Below are 9162 nucleotides of genomic sequence, written 5' to 3'. Positions count from 1 at the left end.
CGCTTATGCAGGCTTCGTGTATGTTTCAATCACAGTGGTTTACTTACAGTGTTTGAGTCAAACAAGAGAAGTGCACTAAAAAAAATCCACAGGAAATTCTTTTCTCTTTCTCCAAGCTAAATACAAGGTTGAGGCTGTGGTTGTTCATGTTTGTGTATGCAAGTGTGTATTGAACTTGTAAGGCCCTTCTTTTTGGTCATAAAAGTTGCCAAGTCTCCATATGATTTGTTTTCTACTGTAAAGGAAGTATCTTCTGGAAAATGCATGACCATTGCTTTGGGTGAGGTGTGCTGGTTGAAATCGCCATGTCATCTACTGGTCTCCAATTGCCTTGCTCCGAGGTTGGGTACAAGCTCTCCTGTGGCGGAAATTGTATAAGAAATTGTCAGAAAGATTCTTGAGATGATCCCTTAACTTCTCTGGACCTTAGCTTTCTTACCTGTAAAATGGGGGAACACAACTTCTCAGTGTTGTTGGGACTGTTGAATAGCTCACGTGAAAGCAGCCTGCCCAGTGTTCTGAGTAGGTTCCTAAAACGTGTGAATATTATGCCATTTCACGGTGCCTGAAATGCTGTTTTACTTCAGCATGCTGGAGAGAGCCAAAGAGAGGGAAACTCTCCTGTTTCTGCTTTAAATTCTTGTGTGGCCGTTTGCTCGGCACTGAGCAATGAGCATACTTTTCTACAGATGTGCCTGTTCCCCTGGGTCCAGGCTGAAGTGTCTTGATTGCTAGAACTTGCACACTGGGCTAATGATGAGTTATCCTGCCCTTGTTAAAACTCAGCCTGGGAATGTAAAGTCATGTCAGCTCCTTTCTCTTCCGTGTGCCTGTGACCCTGTCCTCTCTCCTTGTGATGATGAATTCTAACATAGGTGGCCTTATGTCTTTAACATAAGCCATTGTTATGGAAAGTTGTGCTTAACACTGAGTTCTGGGCAGCCTGATGTTGGAAGTAGCCTGGGCTCTTAATTAGTACTCATTTGCTCTTGTTATTTAGATGTTCTTATATGCTTATGAGGACACATCTTGTACCAGCTCAAGAACCAGGATGTTTTATAATAATCTCCTTCCTCAGAAGACCTTATCACCCCTTCACGCCCATCTTGCTGCTAACTACAGCTCTTTTGATATTTATTGATCACTTGCTCTATTGCTGGGTTCTGATTTTTGTTTTAGGATTTCTGTCTTTGGACTTGAACCTCTGCTAATGAGATGCATCCATTGTTCCTGGTCTTCAATTCCTAACTTTTTATTCATATATTTGATCTGGAAGCCTCATTGAGCTCCACGTTTTCTTTGTAGTAACTGAAAGTGCTGCCAATCAGTGCTACTGACCAATACTTGAGTCCGTGATATTGCATGTCCAGGATTCTTCAATTTTAATTTTTAGCCGAGTGTCTGGATCCAAGCCTTATATACGTCAGAGTTGACCTGATCACCTGCATCCTTCTAGCCTACCAGAAATGCCTTGCTGGAAGTGCTTCTACACACCAAATTCTAAACCCCGGCAGAGATTCTGATTCTGAAGGTTGATTAAGTAAGGGGCTAGGGTGACGGATAGCTGAGGGGAGTGCAGCCTCTACCTGCCTAGAACTCCAGGTGCATCTGACACAGGTGGTTCATGGATCATTCACTCTGAGCAACACTGACCAATACTGAAGTTTCTAGAATTCTGACTTTTATATCAAGAGAGATATTGTCACATTGACCAACCAAGTTTGAAAGCCACAGGTTAGAATGACTTGTTTTAAATCAGAGCTTCTTTGGGGACTCAAAACAATTTAATTTCCTAAGTAAGTTAAACATTCTCTCCTTAAGTTTGTGCTAAGCATTTTGCTCAATTAGCTTTTCTTAAGAAGAGACTAAGAGAGGTGAATTTCAGGCCATGCTTTATTCAGATAACTTTAAAATTTGAATATGTTCAAGTCTGTGTTTATGAATTGTGCCTACGCTTACAAGGTTTAAAGCATACTCTCAGGTCCATTGTCACTCCCCACCCCCTCCGGTCCTTGCCCTTAATCTGCCCCACACTCCAGCTGGCTCCTACTAAATGTTAGTAATGTTTTTTTTGATAAGTGCTTCATGGGTGATCTTTCTCTGAGCCATATCTTTAGAGGAAGAGATGAAAGGAGACTGAAAAATTAAAATCAAGATAAGCAGTCTCTCCCTTGGAATGTTATTAAGAGGATGTGGTCATTTAAAAGTACTTTTCCCTCTTCCCAGTGTTTGAGAGCTGAAGTCATGGAAGATGCTATCACACCTGGCTTTATTAACATAGCTAGAGTCACCTGTTTCAGGAAGCCCAGGAACATTAACCTTAAATGAAAAGTAAGTGGAACGAAAGGAAAGATAAAGAGAAGTCAGGTTCTGGCAGCAGGAGATGCAGGCTGTCAGCCAGGCCCCTGCAGCTACCCCGTAAATGGCCCCGTGAATTTATTTTACAGGGAGATCGTTTCCACCATCTGAGTATACGGAGTCTGCCATTGTCCTGACAAGATTTAGAGATCCAGTTAAGTTACATAACGTGTTGATCTTCCAGGAGAACAAGGGATGGGGGTAGTAAGCTGGGGAAGGAAATAGTGGAGATGGTCAGGATTGGCTTTCTTTGGAGCCCAGCAAGACTTGCTGAGACGGGTCAGAGGGTTCAAGGGAAGTCAGATAGAGTATTATACACACTAATGCCACAGTCATTGAGCCTGAGGCTAAGGGCATGTGCTGGTAGAGCAGAGCTTGTGAGAAAAGCAAGGTGGTAAATCGAGAATGTGAGCCCTGCAGCTGCTGGTGGGAGCCTCAGAACGGGCACTGATGCTAATTCCATTTCTTTGCATTGAGCCCGGGGCTTACCATTTTATTTCTTGCTGTTAGAAATGGAACGTTCCTAAAAGACAGCTGGAGTGGGGATGGGGTATGTGTAGTCCTTTTGGGTGTGACAACCTTATAGCCCAGATTTTACAGGATATGCAGACTCCCGATGTCCTTCTTCACTGACTTTGTAACCCACCTGTCAAACTGTATGTCCTGATTTGGGGTTGGAGAACCTCATGCTTTGTTTCTCTGACAGTTTGTGACAGAGTGGCTTTGGGTCCTATAAAACTTCACGTCCAGTTCTTCTATTTCTCCTCTAGAGTCTAACAAGGCAAGTGATTTTTAGTTCATTAGAATATTAGAATAGTTTGTTATTTAGTTCATTAGAATATTAGAATAGTTTGTTATTTAATAGAACTGAGGAATGAGTTTGATCGAGAGCAGGATGGTTGGTTTTGCTCTGGTTCCTGAGCACAGGCAGAACTTCCCTTCAGCAAGCTTCCTTGCAAAGGTCTCCTTTGGTCATAGGGCCAAAGAGACAGTGGGGAAGGGGTAAAGATCCATTTGGGAAAAACAGCTCAAAGTATGCGCCATCCTGATGGCTTCATTATCATCATATGAAAAGGAACAGCAAATTTGTACCCTGGTAAGAAATGTTTTTCACTCATAAAAATTAAGAAAAAATTATGAATTGTTATCATTTTGTAGGGATGAAGGGGTTATTAGTCCTGGACTGCGATGAGTACAGAGAGCTTGGCAGTTAGTAGGAGCTGGATGATGATGTGTGATGTATGAATTGCCTTGACCTTGAGTTCTGTGAATCAGCGGTTTTCTTGAAACACATATTTCTTAAATATTGAAATCTTTGGATGCATATATGAAGTCTCTAATCAAATATAGCAAGGGAGTTTGCTATGTTAAAGAGGCCTTTTGTATAAATATATATTGAGAACATGGTATCAATATTTTGGATCCTTTAAAGTGAAAATAGAGCAGTTTTACAGTAATTAGTGACTGATTTGTTTGCAACCTGCTTTTAAATTTTGATTCTTTAAATCTTTATTTTTGTCAAAAATAATGCATTGTAAAAATACTAAAAAAACCCAACAACATTGTGAAAATACTAAAAAATACCCCTCCCCCAACAAAGCCTTGGGTAAAGTAAATAACTGTGAAAAAACAATCACTATCAACATTTTATTGTGTAAACTTTTAGTCTTATATATGCATGTATATGGGTACATATATATATTTTTGCAAAAATGAGATCATATTGTACATACATTTTGTGAAGTTCTTTCACTTATATATTTTTATATGCCTGTAATTATGCTTTATATCATTTTTAATGGGTACTGTTTCATCACAATTTAAAAAATTCATCTATGATTGTATATACAGATTATTTTTATGAGGTAACAGAATAGTTTTTGTGATAAATATCTTTATAGTAAAATGTTGCATATGGATATTTTATTATACTACATTTCTATACGTGGAATTGCTAGTTTGAAGGCTTTGTGAAGGTTTAAGACATTGTACAGATACTGAGGGAATGTTCCTCCAAAAGTGCTCCATTTAGCATTCCTATCAGCAGTGTTTGACAGTTTTGTTTTCTTTAAACATTGATGAACACTGGAAATTATTATTTACAAAATGTTTCCAGTTAGATAGGTGAAAATATATGTATCTTGAACCTTTTTCATCTGTAATAGCCAGCTGTGTTTGTCCCTTTGGAACTTGCTTTCATTTCCTTTGCCACTTTTCCGATCAGAGTGTTTATGCTTATAGATGCTAAGAGCAATTTGTGTGTCTCACGTGTGTCTTGTTGTCCCAGAACAAAACCTTCTGGAAAGAGAATGACCACCTTTTAATTAATTTAACTATACTGCATTCTCATTCAATTAACAAGTATTGAGTACCTATTATTTGCCTGGTGCTGTGCTAGACAATAAGCATACGATTTGGAAGACAAGACACTGAGCAGTCTCTCAAAAAATACGTCGTCTAGTGAGGGAAGAAAAGCAAGTCAATAGGCAACTTAATTCTCCAGTAGAGAAGTAAACACTAGAAGCTTTGGAAGCAGCAGAGAGAGTACCTAACTCAGTTCTAGGTAATCATAGAAGGTTTCTTGGAGGAAGGGGTAATTTCACTGAGTCCCAAAGAATGAACAGCAGTTAGCCAGACATGGAAATGTGTGTGTGTTTGGGAGAGAGAGAAATAGTACTAACAAAAGTATTATTGTATTATTAACACAATAATATGTAACAAAGGTCAAGGAAGCAAGGTGAATACATAGATGAAGTTGCATATAGTACATACATGGCTGGAGCTCACAGTGAGAAAAGGAGGATGGGGTTGAATTGCTTAGCAAGAGATGAGGCCGAAAAGTAAGAAGTGGCCAGATTATGTAGCATCTTATATTACATACTAAGTGGCATGCATCTTTTTCTGATGTTGTAGAGTTTCTATTGATGGTTTTCAAGCAGTGAAGTGACAGAATCAGATTTACCCTCTGGAAAGAGTCTTCTGGCCCCAAAGTAGGGGATTCATTTGGGGGCAAAGGCAGAGCATTCCTGGAATCTGAGAGAGAATTTAGGAGACTCTTGAGGATGGGCTTCGAATTAAGATAGTAGCTAATTAAGGGTGGGGGAAATCAATGGTTATTAATTGCTGAGAGGTGTGAGGAAACAGAACTCAAAAACAGTACCTATATTTCGGGAGGATGGAGATACTGTTCAATGAAGATGAAGTTTGAAGGATTCAGTTTTGGGTATGTTATGGTCTTGGTGGGTATCATACATCAGAATGGAAGTATCCAGTTGGATGTGTTGGGTATGTGGATCTGAAGCTCAATAGAGTTTTCAAGGGAAATACAGGACACATAGTAGGAATTGAAAGATGGGAGTAGATGATAGTTTCCAAGAAGAGTATATAGAACAAGAAGAAAGGAGGATGACGGTTCAAATCAAGGAGCCTGGGGTAAGGACCCAGGACAGAAAGCTGAGGAACTCAAATATTGAAGGGATGGGAGGAGAAAGTAGAGACCGAGATGGAGCATTTGTAGAAAGAAAAAGCATTGCCATGGAACGCCTTTTAAGGAGGACAGATGTTCATCAGTGCCAAATGGTGCAGATTAATTACATGAGATAAGGATTTTGGATTTAGCAACAAGAGTCATTTCAGTGAAAGATGCCAGATTCTAAAGAGTTAAAGAGTAAATGGAAGGTGAGGAAATTAAGAAAATAAATGCAGACATCTCTTTAAAGAAAATTGACTGTGAAGGGATGAGAGAAATAGGGTGGTAGCAGAAACACAAGATGGCTCTGGAGGAAGCAGAGAGGGAGACACCACTGACATAGGGGAGAGGGTAACACCGGAAGGCCAGAGATCCCGCGTGAGGGTGGAAGTGGCTGGGATCTAGAACTCAGGAGAATTCATCATCTTGAGATGGGAAGAATGATTCTGCACCTTTTATGGAAGGGAACATTTACAAAATTTACAAAGGGATAGAGGTGGATAGGTGTGGTTGCAGAGACTTGAGGGATGTTTCATGTGATGGTTTCTATTTCGTCTGTGCGGTAGGAGGCCAGGTTTTCCACTGGGCGTTAGAAGAGAGGTAATGGGGGGAAGTTTCGATGGACTGGAGAAGCTTTGAATTGTTGCTGTGGAGAGTGGAAAAAAGAGCCGAAGAGGGATGGACAAGGAGATTCCCAGGCAGCATGGAGGGTCTTGTTGAACTTGAAGCTGACAGATTTTAAGGGACACCAGATCTGTGCATGGCTTTATGATTTTTTTTTTTTCCCAGCTGAGAACATAGACCCCGGGGGCGGGATTTTTCCAGTTGAGTGTGACAGAAGATTGATGCGGCAAGCTATTGAGGGCAATGCATTTGCACGGTCGGAGTGATTAACCATGGGTTCAAGGCTGGGCAGGGAGGGGGTTTGAAAGATCAGGAGGATGTAGAAGGGTCAAGGGCCTGGAGGTTGGGGTGAGGTTAAAGAACTGGTATAGTGCAGATAGGCGAATAGGAGAGCTGAAAGGGAAAGGATGTTGTAGTTTGCAGGGATTTCGGATTTAAGATTTCAGAACTGTACAGGTTTCAGAAGAGGGTAATATTCAACATGTTAGACTGCTCTGACATGGACAACGACCAATCAGAGTAAACCACACACAGCCGTCCTGGTGTGTACCTCCCGATTCCACGAACAGCCGTCCTGGTGTGAACCTCCCGATTCCATGCACGGCCATACGGGTGTGTACCTCCCGATTCCATGCACGGCCATATGGGTGTGTACCTCCTGATCCAGGGTATGCGTATGGGGGGTGGGACCGGTGGTGCGGAGGAAGGATTAAAAGTCTGAGTGCTGTGCAAAGCCTTCCCACGAATATTGAATTTGTTCAGACTGATGATGTGACTTGAGAATGACAAGGAAAATTATGAGCCTGTTAATGATATCATTGATAAATGAGAGGCAATGCCTATCAATATCATTACAGGGTATTTTTGGGCTAGATGACAGTGACGAAGAAAAGGGGAAACTAGTATAGCCAGATGGCCTATGTCTTAGTCCCTTGGGGCTGCTATGACAGAATAGCATAGACTGGGTGGCTTATAAACAACAGGAATTTGTTTCTCACAGTTCTGAAGGCTGGAAGGCTGATGATAGATTGGGTGTCTGGTAAAGGGCTGCTTCTTCCTGGTTCATAGATGGCCATCTTCTCACTGTGTGCTCGCATGGCGGAAGGGGTGAGGAAGCTCTCTCAGGTCTTTTATAAGGACATGAATCCCATTCATGAGGGTTCCTCCCTCGTGAACCAATCACCTCTCGAAGGCCCCACCTCCTGATACCATCACCTTAGGAGTTAGCATTTCAGCATATAACTTTGTCGGTGGGGAGGAGGACCCAAACATTCAGACCATAGTAGCCTAAATCTCGGTGGTCACAAGTTTTATAGGACAGTGGCAGAATTATATAGGCTGGAGCAGCAAAGGGAGAAAAAAATCACATGAACTCCACTCACCAACTTGAGATTTGGGACGATTACAGGGGACAATGTTCTTTGAGGAGCCAGGGTTCAGTTAAGACAAGAAACTGGAGGAGATATTAAAAGTGAGAATGAAGATACAATAGACTGTGTTTGCTCTAGAATGGGCAGAGTTTGAAAGGAGAACAGCAGGAGATTGACTCAGGGAGGAGGGACATAAAGCAAAGCAATATGAGAATGTGCGGATGGGAGGGTTTCAATATCAGAGAGGCTTAGATCTTGAGTGGTGCCTTTGAGTGACCAGGATATCAAGCATGAAGGAATTAGCAAACTGCAATGTTTCAGAATATTTAGTCCTAGCAGTGCCCTGACAGGAGATGGGGAAGAGGGGAGCTCAGGCTGTGTGGAGGTAGTGAGCCATGGCCTGGAGTGATTGTACTTTCAAGAAATCCCAAGACAGGTGAGCAGGCTGTCATTGCCATTGGTTCCAAGATTTTGACCAAATGTTGGAATCGCCAACAGTCTCTTGTGAGACATACACTGTGTCTGGTTTTCCAACAGCACAGTATACCTGCAGTGTGACTTAACTGTGCTAGGGTTGAGAATAGCATTCTGTCCTCAACTGGAAGCCCCAAATCCCTTAGTACAGAGTGGAGAGCAGAGGTGCATTTTATTGGCAAACAGAGGTTCGAATTAGTGAGTTCTCAGCTTAGCCTGTTGCATTCTGACTCTAGGTACTGTGTCAAGTAGCACATAGGTCCTCAGTTGATACTTATTCAATAATTGGACTTTAATTAGTTATTTGCAAAATTGATGATGTACATTGCTCTTCAGATTTTACAGTAGAGTGGTGGGGTGGGTTTAGCCAATATTTCATTCTGGCCCTCAAGTTCTTCCTTGGGGTAAAAAAAAAAAAAAAAAAAAATCAAAAGACCATGGAGAATGGAGTTCATGGTGGAGTTTGAGTATAGGGAAGAAGAATTAGTAAACTCAGGGGTATTATAACAGTAACTACATGACAAAATAACTAAAGATACAAGAAACCATGATATGGCTTAGCAAATATCTAAACATTTTTGTTGATGAGTCTTTTGTTGCTCAGGTTACCAGGAGAAAATAACAGCAGGTGTACACATTTATCAGGGCTAGTGCTAGAAAGAAATATAGTTATGTGGTGTTGTTGCAAGCTGGCAGACTTAAGGATACCCAAACGGCACCTGGAATTTCTCTACTCACCATGGCAACATGCCCTCCATTCTCCAGCCTACCCTGCTATTGCTGCTAAGGCTCCAGTGTCCTACTGAAAGAAAAGTCATAGATTAGTTGTTGGTGAAAAGGTTCCCTCCCTCCCTCCCTCCCTCCCTC

Source organism: Pteropus vampyrus, unplaced genomic scaffold (assembly GCF_000151845.1).
Source record: "Pteropus vampyrus isolate Shadow unplaced genomic scaffold, Pvam_2.0 Scaffold350, whole genome shotgun sequence".
In the NCBI taxonomy this organism is placed as follows: Eukaryota; Metazoa; Chordata; class Mammalia; order Chiroptera; family Pteropodidae; genus Pteropus; species Pteropus vampyrus.
This window is presented reverse-complemented; position numbering follows the sequence as displayed.